At 45.0% G+C, this 15,318-nt stretch overlaps 1 protein-coding gene across 1 annotated transcript in view; it reads left to right on the top strand.

The window, feature by feature from the left end:
* The window catches only part of UBAC2 (UBA domain containing 2), a 222,902-nt gene that overhangs the window by 17,801 nt on the left and 189,783 nt on the right, over nucleotides 1-15,318 (top strand). The gene's annotated exons all lie outside the window — the stretch shown is intronic.

Genomic DNA, 15,318 nt, shown 5'->3' on the forward strand with positions numbered 1-15,318 from the left:
GTACCAGTTTTAATTTTCTAACCTTGGGCATGTCTGTATCATCAATGCACCATCACAATGAAGGAAGGGAACCCCTCAAAATAATGCAGTGTAGCTGTCTTAAATGCAAAACTGAGAGCACACCAAAAAGTATGAGTTCATCAGTGTGTGTCTAGCAGTGCACTAAGGCAGCTATGTTACATACTTCCTGTGTGTATGTGGAGTGGGTGTGGTATACTTCACTACTTCACTGGAGCACTCCAGCGTAGATGTGTCCTCTGGCTTAGATTGTAGCCAACAGCCTTCTAAATAGGAGGGGAGGGAAGGGGACTCGATTATAGGCCTGTCACTATCTTTTTAATAGTCAACAACATAGTGTTTACCCTTTCTTTCCTTTGTGACCTTCTTCATCTTCATGAGCCAAATGTTCCACTGTAAGACTCTCAAGCTTTTCTGACTATAGACTTGTGGCAGTCTGCAGCAGTTTGCAGACTTGTTTGCACACTGTAGCAGTTTAGAAGACTCCCAAGCTCTTCTGGCTTGGGCATTGTGTAGCAAACACAAGACATGCATGGACCAGAAGGTTGTTTCAGGTGTCTGATGCAACAGAGCATACTTTAATTGGTGGTTCCGTGCCTCCCAGTTTTTATAGGTGACTCTCAAACTTTTGCTAAATGACTTAATGCTGTGTTACTTCTTTCTGTATGAATTTGCAAGCACCACTGTAAAATGGTCATCAGAGTACGCTGGAAGGTGATAACCAGGGATCCTGGTTTTCTCTGATAGAATAGATCCCTAATTTTCACGTAAAAAAAGTACTATAACCCAAAATCCACAGTATTCCATGATTAAAATGAAATGCCACTAATACATGGATACACATATATAATTGTGTTTCATTTTGATCATGGAAAAATATGGGTTTTGGGTTACTTTTTTTTTTAACCGAAAATTGGGGATTTTTTTTTAATACATCACCAGGCATCCTGGGTTTCTAACCCCAACAAGCATCTGTACTTATACAGGGTGGCTGATCTCTAGGCCTCCAGATAGAACTGGGAGCAGAAGTCCTTTTCAAATCAGGATATTTCAATTGGCCACATGCTTTGTGGCAGCTTTAGCTTCAGTTTTTGCAGAGTGAATGAAAGTTACATCTTTTATGTCTCATTTCATCCCCTTAATAGAGGGTTGCTTTTACTGAACTGAACAAATTCTGGAAAGTCATTAGTCATCTCTGAGTAACTCACGTCAGAAATGGATTGTTGTGTCAAATTTCTGACTTGTAGAGTGTTTTTTTTTTTTCTGATCTGATGTAACATAACTCTCAGGTTTTTTGGAATGGTGAGTTCCTGTTTCTTTGACTGATGGAAATTCAATCCACTGATGTTGTGCTGGAGTCTTCAGACCCTTTTTTATGCTTTCTTTCATTTTTGGTAGAAGGAACTTGATTTAAATCTGTGGTTAGGGTAGCTTATAGCTTGTTGTCTCCTTGCTCTCCCACCCTCTTTAATCTTATTCAAAAGTGGAATTCTGTTAGAGGTTTAGTACTAAGGAGACAAGGAAAATAGATTATTTCTATGGGAAACTTTCCTTCTGTCCTGCAGAGAGCAAAAAGGGTAGGCTGTGGTTACTCTGCTGGGCCATAGTTAGAATTATATGGAACTTAGAGCAAACCAGGTGTGAGTGTCTGTGAGATTCATCGTAACTATACAGACTTTTCTTTGCTATTCATTTTTATCTGGATTACAATTTAAACAATGAGAACTGACTTTTAAAAGTAGCTTTCATATAAGATATGCAACATAGGAATTTCTTGAATTATGTCATAATTATGTTATAATTCAAGAATTATATATCTTGTACTGTTATTTCTTGGAATAGTAAAATGGATGTATTTTTATGTTGCTTTTGAATTGAAGGGGGAGAAAATATGAATTTTTCACCTTGAAATAAGTGAAGAGAATGCTGTCTGAAGAGTCTGTAAGTTTATAGGGAACGTATTTTGAGTAACATTTTTCCCTTTCTTATTTCATGGCTTGTCTAAATGAATGTCTTACCTTGGGGTAAGGCTGGTTGTCTCAAAACAAGCAAGCAAAACTGTCCCATAGTCCCTTGCCTCAGGGAAAATGCAATGTAAATCTGATTGGCTCGTGGAAAATTTGTCTGGGGGCAAGTAACTTCAGGCCAGTGGTTGCATGCAACGCTTTCTACCTGATGTATTTTAGCATTTAAACGACACTTATATTTTTCTTTGCACCTTCTCCTCCTAGCCAACTGTTTATCTGTGTGGTCAGTACTGTGGGTTGTAGGGACTGAATGTCACACCTCTGCCTACATACTGACATGTAGCAGCCCATGGTAGCTGTCTGGATATTCCAGGATTCAACACTTCAGTAGTTAACCTTTTGTTACTGGGAACCCTTCAGCATGCCTACTCATGGAGCTTGTGCTTGGATGTGTGCTGAAGTCCTGTGCCTTCTTACTGGGGACTGAGGCAAAAGTCCAGCAAGGTCTTCACGGCTAGAAGGTGCCTGAAGTCATCACTAAGGAGATGGCTGTGTGGAGTTGTGGCAGGCTTGTGGCCACAGAGGTGGCCATGACGCCCCCAGTTCCTGCCCAGTTTGGACTCTAATGCCATTCTCCTTGGATTGCCTGCCCACCATGCCTTGTTCTTAATATTAACAGTTGATTAAGGGAGGCTGCCAACAGGATTTAGTGAGCCTTAATCCTAATAATTCCCCACTAGGTCTATCATGAGCCCCAGCTAGCCTCAATCCAGCCCTCAGGCCTGTTAGGTCCTTCTCAGTCTGAATAGGTCTCTGCAGATTCAGATTCTGTAGATTCCCCTACACCACGTCCCAAGTCTTGTGGTCGTTCTCTGTCTTTGATGTTGACTATTTATAACCTCAGCCCCCTGGGACCCTCTTGTCCCTTACACAGTCTCCCTCAAGTCTCAGACCTTGGGTCCTGCACGCAGCCCCTCCTTCAGTCTCTTGCACACACTAGTCTGGCTTAGCCTGCTCTGGGCTCGTGGACCCTTACTTGGCTTAGCTTTTCCCTGGGCACATGGATCCTCTGGTCTGGGGCTCAAGCATTTTCCTAGGCTCTTGGACCCCTTACTGGCTCCAGTCTGAGTCTGAGGGATCCTGGGTCACTTTTTCTCTAAATAAGCCATGACCCTGTCACTGCATGGCTTAAGGCTAAACTACCAGTACAACTCAAATAAACAAGAAGCATTGCAGCCCCCTGGCAGACGCCTCAAACCCTCTAGGGCAGTGGTTCTTAAACTTTTTTTTTTCACAGACCACTTGAAAATTGCTGAGGGTCTTGGCGGACCACTTAAACTTTTTTTTTGTTCTACAAATTAAAGCACACAACTCATATTTTAATATCAGTAGTCTTACTTTACAAGTGCAGATATTCTTGATTGTTCCGCAACCTTTCTGCGGACCACCTGAATGGAGCTTGCAGACCATTGGTGGTGCATGAACCACAGTTTGAGAACCTCTGCTTCAGGGGTTTAACATGAAACAAAGGCCACTTGCCTGTAAACCCAGTCTTTCTCTGTCCAGGGAACCTGCCTCTGCTCCCAGGCCTACAGAGTTGTTTAACTAAATCCAGATCCTTTTAGGAGGCCTGCAGCCAGGAGCTCCTCACTTCATAGTTGCTGGGGAGAGACTGGTTGACCTGTGCAGCCTCTGGGCTTTTATAGTTCCTGCTTAAGCCCTCTTCTGGTCAGGTGAGTCCCTCATGAGCAGGGATCCTGTTTTTTTCTGATTAAAAAAAAAAAAATCCCCAATTTTCAGTTTGAAAAAAAGTAACCCAAAATCCATTTTTTTCTATGATTAACAGGAAACAGCATTATATATGTATGTGTATTTATGTATGTATGTATTTATTTATTAGTGGCATTTCATTTTGATCATGGAAAATGTGGATTTTGGGTTACTTTTTTTAATCTGAAAATTGAGGATTTTTTTTTTATCGGAGAAAACCAGGATCCCTGCTCATGAGCTCCCCACTGCCACCTGCAAGCAGTCCAGTGCCCTGCTACAGGAACAGGCAATGTGACGCTGTATAGTGTTGTCCTAATGCAAAGTTGGCCTAGAAGATTTTTAAGGATAGGACCCAGGTCTGAGCCCTCAGTCCACCCTACAAAATGTTGGACAGGGTTTTGGTAGGGGATACTGGCAATGAGCTACTCCTTGTGGCTGACACAGAGTCGTCTGAGTGATGCAGAGGAATCCTTGTAGGAGAATGCACCTTACACCCAGAAGCTGTTTGTATTGTAGGAGCCTGACTGACTGGATAAGTTCAGCCTGGCCACTAGTCCCCTGAGCATATTGCTAGCCAGCCATCACTCCCCACCCAGGCTTCCAGCAGCATGGCCAGGGAGAACAAGAAGCATGATTGTATTTGCATAAACTCCTAAAATCAACTGACCCTACATTTTTGTTGCTAGTCATGGATACTACCACCGCAGTCTGATATAAGTGAATACATTTTTGCTTTCTGCTTCCCCTTTCCCCTAAATAGAGCCTCCTTCCATACTGTCAGACTATGTTGACAGTAATTGACAAAAATGCTTCTTTATTTCCTGATACCCTCTCTGTTTGTTCTGACTGAGCCAACTACCTCTCCACAGGACTCATAAAGCCAATGGCATGAGGTATGGAAAATGTGAAATTGAGGGCCCAGCAAAAAGCAGATACATGTACACTTTGTATAGGTCATAGCCAAGTGTGGGAGGGCTGCAGTAGAATGGAGGAATTTCCTGAAGCAGGACAAGTAGAAAGGCACATCTGTTACTGCAGAGCTAGCGGAAAAGGGGTTCAGTCTAACTTGGGACTGGAGGAAAGAAGTTTGATTTTAACAAATGGAACCTGACTGTAAGGGAGAGAACAGTGGAACTAGAAATTCAGTGGCAGGTCATTGATGGAATGTATCAGATGTGTCTTATCCTCCTTTGGCATCCCACAGCAAATGCAGCAAGAAGATCTGTCAACAGTAGTCCTGGAACTGCTGGAGAATTCTGCCTATCGGGACCAGGGCTAAGTACATACAGACAGTCAAAAAGCCTGAGGCTGAATCGATTCAATCTAGACAGCTTCCTCTAAGCTACATAGGTTGAACTGATAACAACTGCACTGACGTTCAGTTTTCAATTGGGAAAGGCAGGGGGAGGCCTGTACTGACCCAGGCCAGTAGGCAAGGGACTCTAAATCAGTGTTTCCCAACCAGTGTGCCACGGCACAAAAGTGTGCCATCAGAAATGAACAGGTGTGCCATGGAATTTTGCCATGGCAGTGAACTACAGTGAGCTACAATAGGTATGAGGATGGGGAATGCAGGTGTGCTGCGGAAAATTTTTATTAATGTAAGTGCCTTGGGCTGGAAAAGGTTGGGAAACACTGCTCTAAAGCATGTCTCCCAGCCTGCTGGCCATTGCCAGCCCAGCCAAATGTATCCCCAGCCCCCTGCTCTCCCCCCATAGGGGGTTAAGGAGTCTCTGTCTGAGTGCTGGCCCACCTTGGGGGAGCCTCCACTTCAGGGGCTTTCCCCCAGCCTGCATTCCCTAGCCCATCCCTGGGGAGCTGAGGGGATTCTCCCCCCACTTTTCCCCTTCCCCCTTCTCAGCTGCTGATTGCTTCAGCCACTGCACAGGAGGGAGGGAGAAGGAGTCCTCCAGGCCAGGTGCCTGCCCAAAGCAAGCTGCTTTGGGGTTCAGGAGGGGAAGAATTCCCTCAGTTTCCTGGGGCTGCCCCAGGCTGGGGGACCCTGGGCTGGTGTGGGGGGAAGCCCCCCAGGGCAGGGGCTTACTTCCCATGCTGGGCTGCAGGGGCAGGTGCCCACCTGGGAAGACTTCTCCCTCTCTCCCTCCTGTGGCAGCTGCTAAAATGATCAGCAGCTGGGAAGGGGGAGGGAGGAAGAGCTGCCAAGGATCAAAAAGCCCCTGCTACAGAGGCTTTCCCTCCCCTCACATGCTGTATAGACCCTGGCTAGGGGAGTCTGGGGGGTCTGTTCCCCTGCTACCCTCTGTCCCTATGAGCTGGCAGATGCAGGCAGGAAGCAGGCTAATGAGCAGCAGGGTGAGGCAGACCCTGTTCCATTGGATCAAACAGCATAGCCCAGGGCTACAAAGCATCCTGGGATGCTGGGGGACTGAGTTAACTTGAACCAGGAAGGGATCTGGGACAGAAGTTCCATTAACTGGTTTGACCTAAATCAGTTAAGTCTGATACTACATCCAACCAGGTTTATCTTAAACCAGTTTTGGCTATTTTAAAAGCGGTTTATATGCATTGAACTTCTGTTGTGTTACGGGTTTAAACAAGTTTCTGGTCACTTTATGTGTAACTTCTGTCCCTAGCCTAGGTGTTTGCCATCAGGCCTTCCATCCTCAGCTTTCTCTTGGCTGATAAGGCAAACACTTTGCTATGGGAAACTAGCTCATTTATTTCTGCTGACCCACATATTGGCCTGTTGCTATGGCACTGCAACCCCCCAGGGTCCCAGCAGGGTGGGAGGAGAATATCCTCCCTCCCTCACAGAACTCTTAGTTCCTAGTAAGTTGCAAGTGTGTCCCTTGCCCCCATTTGCAATGTTTGATTTTTTTTTGTGAGTTTGCACTTGTTGGTTTTTTTTATAAACTACAAATAAAGTCTTTTTCTTATTTAAAAGGAAATGGTGTTCTCCTGTCATTCAAGCAACTGTTAATTGTAATGTTCATAAGCCCACTCACACATTAAATAAGTTCATCTTAGTTAGAATGCTAGGCATTCATAGACTGTAACCTATAACACAAAGGTATGATATCTAAAATTCATGAATGCGTAGAAAATGTGCAAGGCTGACCTGTGTATGCATTTTTAGTGAATGACCTAAATGCTTTACATTCATGTTTCAGAAAACTTTCACACCTAGGGTCCTAAATGGCCAATGAGTCTGAGTAAGTCTGGGTGTCCATCAACCCCGTATACTAAGTGAAGGTACAAAATGCTTAAAATCCAGGAAAATATGTGAAGCACTCAGCAAACCTCACGGATCTGGGCTGTATTTTGCCCACCCCTGCATTAGAGGATAAGTGAGATTCTCAGGTATAAAAGGAAGGATACTTACATTGTTCAGATTGGTGCCATTTGCTTCCTGCACTGGGAAACCGCTTTTTTTCATTAGTGGAAAAAGCAAGTGAGGATTCCAGAAAATGTTAGCATTATGAAAGTTTCCAGCCCAGACTCTGCTGATGTTAGTGAACCTGCTGTGGTAGTTGATGAGGCCTTGGAGCATAACTTATGTTTATGAACTCTGCAGCTTAGTGTGGGGGAGAGAGAATGGGAATCTGATTTCTATTCATTGCACCAATGCAATTAGAGAATGCTATGCATGCAAAGCCATTAGTAACTTCCTGAGTATTGGCAAATGATGGCAACAGAACCTTTTTAATGGCAGTATACTCAGTTAGTGCATCCCTAGTGGCTGAGCCATCCATTCTCAAACAGCTTACAACTAACAGGGCGGTGTGATGCCAGACATTAATGGAAACTTGCTCTTGAATGGACAAAGGGGTTCTCATGCTGATTTGCTGCATCTCTGTCTCAACACAGATCTCTGGTAACATGTGCTTGGGCAGTCTGAATTTCTGTAGGTGCTGTTGATACCCCAAGGTCTATAGCAGAATCCTCTCCTACCAGCTTTTTCTTGGGCCCAGAACAGTGATAACCTGAAGTGAAGCACTCCAAGAGAAGTCTATTCTGGAGCATCTTCTCAGTCTCATTGTCCTCTGGAATTATGGGAGCCCTATCATGCTTTAGTATCTTTGTGGATCATCAATAATGGGGCTGTTTCCTTCAGGGTCAAACTGACCTTTTTCTTTACATCCTGGATTTTCATGTGCCTAAAAAACATTGCACTCTCTTTTCTTTGTACATTAACTATAATGCTATTTCTGACTTCACTGTCTAGTAGAGAAAGGTAGTTAGCTGTGTTAATGTGAGGTCAGGCAGAAGGCAGGGAGGTTAGACCTTTGAGGCTAATTCATTCAGAAAGGCATAAACTTTTGAAGGTAACAGCCTACATTGGTAGATGCTATGAGTCATGTAAGGTGCGCTACCCTACCTTACCCTCTTTCTTCACTGTCTAGTGGAAGATGTTGGGTCCTAGATATGCTTGTTTATTTAATTACCTCACTATAACAAATCCATGTTTTTAACAATCGAAAAAGCAGGAACTTATTTTTTATTATGCTGCAGCAAATTAACAATACTGTATTATAATAAACACACACTTTTACTAGGCTTTTCATAGTGTCCCCTGGCAGTTTGTTGTACTGAGGTTGTTCTGTAGCATTCTTTATAGAGTTGTAAGGCCACTGGTTTAGATTTGTTTGTGTTTTTAATTTTCAGCCTTTAGCTCCCTTGATTTTTTCTCTTCTGATGACCTGGAGGCCAAAATACATGATTTAGAAGTAAAGGATGTTACTGCTAATAGATGGGCTTATAGGGTGAAAAGAATGACACTTCATAGCAGCAGCAATAGTTTTCTAAGGAGCTGTCATTGAAGACTTGATTAGAAATCCACATGCTACCAAAAGTCAAAGAAATACACCTTCTCTTTCCAGATGATCCATCTTGCATTTTCAGTACATTTATAAATGGTTGATCAAGAAGTATTTCTTTCTTCAAAGTTCACAAAGCAAGACAAGGAAGGAATCTTGTGAACAATTATGATATTTTAAGACTTTACAGACAACTGAGGTTACTGTTATTCATGTGACTTTCCCTGTGGGTGCCTGTCACATTTACGGGCTAGCTGCAACTGTGGTTTTTTTTTTCACTTAGTTACATACAGTATACAAAAATAACCAAATGCTTGTTTCCTCTATGGTAGGTTTAAAATATTTAAACTGAAGCCTAAATGCACAGGTTACTACTCATGAAAATAAGTTTGTGTTTTATGCAGAGAATAAATGCAGTTCTAACTGTGGGTTTTTTAAATATCTTTCTATGGGACAGTTATTGTCAAAATACTCTTAACAAACATAGATTCAAAATAAAAAATGACTTTCCCCTGAGAATTTCAGCTCCCTCTCTGTACTACATGTTGTAGTACCATAAAAGGAATGTGGAAGATTTTCTCTCAACAGATAAAATGATCAAAATTCAAAAGGCAGATACCAGACCTTTACAGAAATGTTTTAATCACAATGGAAGACCTTCTTTAATCATCAACCAAGGGAAGTTCTTACCAGATTTTTAGTACGGTTATAGTTAGCTGCAAATTCCACAGAGTTTTGGGAATTGATAGCGTGAGTTCTTTTAAAACTTATAAATTAAAGTACGTATTCATATATTTAATTCACTGACATCCTGGTGACAGGTGGGTGTTACTGGAAATGGCTAAGGAGTATATTCTACTGTGACCACTGGGGTTGTATAGGTTTAGTTTGTGTCTTGGAATTTAATTGACTTTTAAGGATATGAAGTTGACTTTTAAACTAAAAAAACCCTCTGTTTCCCTAAAGACCAGTTTCTGATGATCTTTTGCATACTATTTTTTACTATTTTACTCCTCTCTTCCCAAATTAAAATGAATGGTAGGGAAGGATGGGCTTCAGGTGGGCTTATAATGGAAAAAGCTAGTACAAATTGATATTAATATGATAGGAAGTCAAATTTGTTATTCAGTAAATTACTTTAGTGGAATAATTTACATTTGAATATTGTGTCCTTGGAATCTCCGATGAAAGGTGAACAGGGGCTGAATTACTGGAAGGTTTTACCTTAAGCCAGTATAAATAGCCTGCAAGAGTATAGTCACTAGACTACGAGAAAGAACTCTTAAAGAAGAGGATGCTTATTTGTAAAAGTGATTTAAAATTGTCATCCTGTGAAACTTGGTGAACACACTTTCATTAGGGGTTTGCTTGCTATGAAAATAATGTAGACACATCAAAATAACTTGAAAATCATGAGTGCAGAGAGATAACATTTACCTGTAGATCAAAAGCTTAATCTGCTTTATGTGGTTTGCCAAAGAGTCAGGGAGAAAGAGACAATATATTGAAAAATGCAAGTTTTTGCATCTTTATGGTGAAGACGCTAGACTAATCTAGGAAAGATTTGGCAGGATTTCTAATATGATATTGTATACATTGTAACTTTTATTCTTTTTTCCCACTGCTCTGTGTTATTACACTTGCCTATAGGGTGTTATATTGTTTGGCATTGCAAACCATCATGAAAAGCTGGAAAAAAACAAAAGATCTTTTAAGAAGTCAAGAGCTTGCCAAGCTTAGATTTCCTGGCCAAAAGTAGATGAAGAAGAGAAGAGATCTTCATGTTTCAGTCAGGCTTCATGATATATAGTGCAAGGAACATCTAATGATGACATTTAGTGTTTGTGGACAGAAGGTAGCCAGCCCATATTACTGTCTAATGGAAGCTTCTTGTATAACATCTACAAATGAACCATTATCCAGAGATAATGACATGCCCCTTCCATATGAACGTAAGGAAAGCGTCCCCAGATTATTAATTCAGAGATGATTGACAGCTGAAAGAGTACTTTTAAATCCAGCTAAACACCAGAATGCACACAATGAGAAAGATTGCTTCCAGTAGTACAGTATAATGAATAGCATAGTTCAGAGGTGTTGAACTCACCTGGTGCCCTGGGCTGGATCTGAACCACAGGGCTTCTCACAGGCTGTATCCAGCATGGTGCATGGGGCAGCCGCTGTGACCACGATGGTGGTGGCAGCAGCAAGTCCGGAGACAGCGGAGGGTGTCCAGCAGTAGTGGGTTTGGAGATGGTAAGGGGTCTGGCAGTAGAAGTGAAGGATGCTTGGGAAGGGGTCCAGGAACAGTGGCAGTGAGCCAAATTTGTTGGGGGAAGTCTGGAATGGGGGTGGAGGGATTCTTACTTTCAGTTGTCTGGGTCCTTGCTGGCCTGAACATGTGATTGCTTTAAACTCAAGCTGGCACTAACACCAATCAGCATTTGAGCAGCTCAGTGTAATGTGTAACAAGGCCCCTAGACTTTGTCCAGAAGCTGCGCACCCCCACCCTTCACAGTCCTCTGGCTCTGGCTCTTCAGCTCTGAAGTGCACCCTGGATCTGACCTCCAAGATACAGGAGTTAAAGTTCAAGATGGTGACATTAGCCTCTGTTATCTCATCACTAGAATAAGGGACTTGTTCAGATTGCTTGTCCTTCTAGGCGATTATTTTCATATTGCCCTTGGACCTTCTCACCTTTTGTGTTCTCACTGGCAATCCCTCAATATGAGGTTGATCTCTGCCATGGTTCTTTGATGGGTCTTGAGGTGACTTAAGAGTCCAATCCTAGATTCATAGATTGTAAGGCTGGAAGGGACCTTGGAAAACTCAGATCATACGGGTGGCTCTTTGGACTCAAACTTGTCCACGATCCTTGATCCACAGATCCATCCGCAGAAGTTGCAGGTCTTTCTGCAGGGGAGAATAAGTTGCAGCCTGGGACTCCTTCCCTTTTCCTGTTTCCACTTTCTCTCTTCTCTGGTTCAAGGGCAAGATGTTTTACCTTGAAACAGGCTGCTGCTTGGTTGAAGTGGCAATGCCATTTGAGTTGGTTGGCAGCCAGCTCCTCCAAACACTTATTGCCAGCATCTGTTTTTTTAAGGTATGCCTTTAATGTGTCCTTGTAGCATTTCTTTTGGCTATTGCGAGATCTTAGGCCATTACTAAGCTGGGAGCCCTTCTGTGTAGGAGTCAAGGAGTACTACTGTGTAGCAGGTTGGGGTCTCGGGGGGTGGCTGTGATGCCTGCTGCTGGCTCTGCGACCGTGCTCTGCTGTGTCTCTAGAGCACCTTCCCTTCTTGTCTACCACGCCTTGATGTAAAGCTACCAATAATAATAGGGAGGCTGCCCAGGGGCTTTCATGTGGCCCTGGTGCAACTGGATCCCCACTGGGGTTTCCAGGACCCTTGCTGGGCCTCTCTAGTTGACTGTGCCCTGCTGGGCATGTAAAGCCTTAGGGGCTAGTTACGTGGATCCAATCCTTCCCTACACCACATCCCAAGTCTCACGGTTGTTACAATATCTTTATTCCCTCCTGTTGGGGCTTTTCCTCCTCAGCCTCTACCCTTTTACTCTGGCTAGGCCTTTTGCCCCTGGTCCACTGTGTCAGACCTGGGCTTTGAGGCACTAGCTCTGGTTTGTTTCTTCTGGTCACTGGACCCGTGGCTCCTGTGTTGCTGCATCTGTCTTGGGCACTGGGCCCCTGGCCCCTGTCTGGTCATGGCCCTCTCGGGTGCTGGGCCCCTGGGCCCCTCTGTTTGGCTCTGTGGTCTTGCACTCCGCCCAATCTGTGCCCAACAGTCTCTTGAGCCTTAAGCCTGCCTCTGGCAGGGCTCAAGGTGACCATGTGCTTTTCAGGGTCCAAGTCAACTCTTCAGGCATACCCTTATAGTCCCAACCCAAACCACCGGTGTAAATACAACATAAGCCCCTGGGCTATAACAACAGCCCTCTGTCCCTTTAAGAGGGTAAACTTTCCCTCACCGCTCAGCCAGGATGGTCTGCCGGCCCTGGGCTATATCTTAGCGAGCTTCCCTAACTTCACCGGGGATCCAAATGCAGCACCATGGGCCAGGTGAAGATATACAAAAAGCCCAAGCCTGAATTGATTCACTCTTTTCAGGATAGTTTAACCTGCATGGATTGAACCATTTGCAAGTGAATAGACGTTCGCTTTTGATTCCAGAAATACAGCCACCTGCAGTGGCTCAGGCTGGAAGCCAGAGGGAGGGCAGGGGTGCTAGAGTGAGCTCTTGGCTGCAGAGAAGCTGTGCTAAAGGCAGGGCATTGCCAGGCCCCAGCGGGCTGAGTATGGGGAGGGGTTTAAACCTCCACGCTGGCCTGCAAGGACCCCAGCCGGGGTGCGCCTGGAGGCGGAAGGGAGAAACAGCCCTGCCAGGTGTTTTTCACCCCCACCCTTGCTGCTGGAGTGGCAGGGGGCATGGTCAGCCTGGTAGTAGCCTCAAGCAAATGTGGGAGGGAGAGGGTTTAATTCCCCCCTCCCTGCCCTGTCCCACTGGCACAGACACAAGCCAGGGTCTGCCTGGCCAGGAAGGAGCAGCCTATGTCAGGGTCTGCTCCGCCTCTTTGCTGCTGCAGTGGCAGGGGCAGGGGCATGGCCAGATTTCGTCCCAGCATGTCCCTCTGAGGTGAATGGGGCAGGCATAGGGTTTATTCCCCACTCTGTCCTCTCTCACCCCAGGGGACCACAGCCAGGATCTGCCAGCCCCAGCCTCTGCTGCTCCCCCCTGGCCAGGCAGACCCCACTACCAGGAAGAGGCTTGCCAGCAGCAGGCTGGGCTGAGGCTGCACTTGGGGCGGGCAGATGCTGGGTGTGGGAGCTACGGGGTGGGCTACAGCCACTCCAAAATTCCCCATAGCCCACACTGTAGCTTCCCCTTCCAGCACTGCTGCTGCCCACCCTGGCCCAGTCCCCCAACCCGGAAGAGGCCAGTGCAGCCCATGCACAGATCCTGGGGGCACATCTCTCCATGCCTTCCCTGGAGGTGTGCGCAGCCCCATCCCTTGGCTCTGTCCCATACCCTGCCCCACCCCAGCTGGGCAGTGCCTTCCCCTGCCCCAACCTCACTCCCTCTCTCACTATGGGGGCTTCACTCTGCACCCCCCATGCCCCTTCTCTCCCCTAAACCCCTTCCCCCCACAGACTTACCAGCCGGATGCTGCTTTTTAAGCTGCCGGGCTACATTTTTGGCTGCATGCGTGCTGCAGCTGCATGCATGCACATGGTATTTATCAATGACAGTGTCAGCTATGCTGGCCAAAAAAAGCTGTTTCCCGATAATGCCAAGTTTCCTTTTATTGGTGCCAGTCTGATATGGACTGATATATTGATGCAGCTCTAATTGGGGTTGTACAAACTCATTGGGAATGTGCATTTGGACAATGCATCTGGAAGAACTCCAGTTACTTGTAAGTAACTTCTTTCTTCCATTCCTTGAAGCTGATTTTTACAACTCTTCTTGTGCCTACCTAAATGGAACATGCTATGCTACCCTTCCACCTATAACACCAAATTCCTTTTCTAGCAAGTCACCTTTAATGCAGGTGTTGTAACTTGGGATACTGTCACACAGGATCTACCTTTTACATGCTAGATGTTGTTCAGGTTGGTGTGTTAAGCTCCATTTTTCTCTATTGCTTGGTGCTTTGAAAGGGCTTGGCCATTTCTTGTGATGTCTAAGGTTGAGGACAAGTCAAAGAACTGCAGACCTCATAGCAGAGGTGTAAGATTCTCTTTCTGATCCAGGGGGCAGGAATAGCACTGATCACTGGAGGGAGTGAGGAGAGGGAATAGTGTGTTACCTCCTGGAGCTCTCAGGTGAGCGCCAGCTGCTGTTGCTGCTGGTTGTCTCCTAGTGTCATTAGCTTGGGCTGCTACTACCTATTTGCAAGTGGGTGCCAATTTGTAAATGGGTAGGTTGGGCAGAAGCATCTCCTGATGCCCCATTTACCCCTTATCCCCGGAGGAGGGCTGCACCTCCCATGGAAAAGCTTCTTGGGGTGGGAAGCCACCCTTCTCCCACTCCAGATGCCCTGGTAGGCATGGTACTGCCCCTGCCCAGCTGTACCTGCTTGACTGCACCTGCTTTGGGAATGACTTCTGGGTGAAGGGGCCAAACCAATTCCCTCTCTTATTTGGCACCTGGGACTAGTGCCCCTCTCATCCCACTTCAGTTATTCTAGTGCCTTGAAGACTGCCAATAGTCCACGAATTGACACGATCCAGACTAGGCGCTGCATGTGTTGGAAGGGGAGCGTTTGATCAAATATGTTGTGAAGTTGCATGCTTTTACTAGGAATAGAGGGACATGTAACTGTACAGGTGATTATAAACTGGAACAGGTAACCTAAGGAGATTGCTTATCATCAGGGATTCTGGTTTTCTCTGTTTAAAAATAGCAAATTCTCTGATTTAAAACCCCCATAATCCACATTTTTCCAGGATTAAAATGAAATGCCACTACATATATAGAGGTATCAGTTGAAGACAATGTTTTATTGATATTTACAATTTTAAAGAAATTTGGAAGCCTACCAGTGCCTCAGTCATTATAATAAAATAAATTTTAAATGCATATACATTTTGGTGTTTGCTTTTGGGGGTTATATCATGGAAAATCAGAACTGTCCCTGCCCCCTTGTCTCATCAAGATGTGGGTCCAGCTGTGGCTCTCCCTCCTCCACTGCTTTGTGGCACTGAACAGCCCTGATATGCCGGTGCCCTGTCCAGGCCATTGCCCCTCACTCCTTATCCACAGCCCTCT

This window comes from Gavialis gangeticus, unplaced genomic scaffold, assembly GCF_001723915.1.
Source record: "Gavialis gangeticus isolate Ggan-Ray unplaced genomic scaffold, GavGan_comp1, whole genome shotgun sequence".
NCBI lineage: Eukaryota > Metazoa > Chordata > Crocodylia > Gavialidae > Gavialis > Gavialis gangeticus.